This window comes from Abrus precatorius, unplaced genomic scaffold (assembly GCF_003935025.1).
Source record: "Abrus precatorius isolate BTA unplaced genomic scaffold, Abrus_2018 Scaffold3, whole genome shotgun sequence".
Lineage (NCBI taxonomy): Eukaryota > Viridiplantae > Streptophyta > Magnoliopsida > Fabales > Fabaceae > Abrus > Abrus precatorius.
The window spans coordinates 23,373,211-23,375,169 of NW_020874373.1; the positions used below are offsets into that span (position 1 = coordinate 23,373,211).

The window sequence follows — 1,959 nt, forward strand, 5'->3', positions numbered from 1 at the left end:
GAAAAAGGTAAAGCAGAATTAAAATTCTTTGCAGCAGAATATTGAGTATTCCAATTAGAGTACTATTGATTTCTGCTATTAGGGTACTGAAAACCAAGTGGAAATGAGGGTTGTTTTCTCTGAAAATTTCCTATATAATTAATTTGCTCTTGAGGTTCATTTGTAGATGCATCATATGCTCCATTAGCATGATTTCCTCAACAAAAATCACAAGTAAGTTGAGTATTTTGAATTGGAGCAGCCTATAAATTGCTTATTTGTTGAGTTAGTGTAGCAATTTGTTCTGAAAACATTTGACTTTGCAGCTGGTTTTGTGCAAGAAAAGTCTCAAGAATTTTTGGCTTCATATCCTCCACTCCTTATAGAGTGTCTAGAATTAGAATTTTGATGCATAGATGAAGCCATCATCTCTATAATTTGTTAAGCTTCTTCCAATGACTTAGTATTTAATGATCCTCCTGCAGCTACATTAATCATGGTTCTAGTGGCTGGACTCATTCTATTATAAAAAGTTTCCAGCTGCATCCATTCCGGTATGCAATGGTGTGGACATTTCCTCAATAATTCTTTATACCTCTCCTAAGCTTCATATAAAGATTCCCCTTCTTGTTGCATGAATGATGTAATTTCTCCTCTTTGTTTGGCAGCTTTAGATGGTGTAAAATACTTGGTAAGAAATTTATTAACAAGGTCTGCCCAAGTGGTCATGCTTCCTTATGGTTGAACTTGCAGCCAACATTTAGCTTTATTTCAATGAAAATGGAAATAGTCTCAATCTAATTGCATCCTCGCTAACTCCATTCATCCTTATTGTATCACAAAGCTACAAAAAGTTTGAGATATGTAAGTTAGGATCATCCGAAATTGAACCAGCAAATTGATCTTACTGAACTAAATAAAGTAAAGTAGGTTTTATTTCAAAATGGTTGGCTTGTATGGTAGGTCTGACTATAAAGGAGTTGTATCCATGCATGTTAGGCACTGCATAATCCCCTAAAGTTCTCATCATGTTCTGTTTAGTCATTATCTCTTGAGGTGTTGGTGGTGTAGGAGAAGGAATTTGAAGTTCTTCCGATTTAGGAGTAGAAGGTGTAGATTCCACTTCTTGCTTTTTCCTTACTGAATTTTCTGCTCTTAATTCGTTTCTCAGCCTCCTCAATGTTTTGTCTATGTCCGGATCAAATACAAGAGCAGTCTCGTTTTTATTTTTTCCACGCATATATCACTAGAAAAACTGAACACAGCGAAACACTAAAAGAAAATGATGAAAATACAGAACAATATAGTGCAGAAAATTTACTAGCAAAATATCCTATGAAGAATTAAGAAAGAAATATAACATCTAAACATGTAATCTACACAAAATACAGTGGCACAAAAATTATACAAAACTAGACAGCAAAGGTGTACAGGAAAACTAGCAAAAAATGTAATACGAAATTCAATGTATAAAAATAAAATTTTCAAAAAGAAAACAGAGAACAAATAGCTCAATCTAGTTGTCCCTTTGCTACTAATGATATTGAAAATAAAGATCCCTGGCAATGACACCAAAAACTTGTTACACAAAAATTGGAGAACTAACTAGCAAGTGTACTAGGTAGTTGTAGCAAGTAATAAAATTTAGAATTCAATATGAGCCCCAAGTATCAACCACAAGGATCTTATTTCAATTACCACTTCACAATTTAATAATTAGTTGAGTAAAACAATTCATTTGAGGGGTTTGTAACATGTGAAAGTAAGAAATAAAGACAATAAAAGGTAATAAACTTGCTGTAAAAATAGAATACGAATTTTGTATTAAGAATGCTATATGGAAAATAGTTAGGAATCACTTCACCAAATTTTCAATTGCAATGTAATCATGTTCTAAACTCTTGAGAATTTTAATTGATTGATAATCAATTTCACTTTTTTAACCAAAGGACAATTCCTTGCCTCATTGATCCTAATACC

The 1,959-nt window shown here is 32.7% G+C and overlaps 1 non-coding gene across 1 annotated transcript; it reads left to right on the forward strand.

Moving 5' to 3' along the window:
- The first annotated feature begins 535 nt into the window (after nucleotides 1-535).
- Nucleotides 536-642, forward strand: LOC113864139. Its single transcript, XR_003504742.1, has one exon. It is a non-coding gene; the product is annotated as a small nucleolar RNA R71 (small nucleolar RNA).
- The last annotated feature ends 1,317 nt before the right edge of the window (nucleotides 643-1,959 follow it).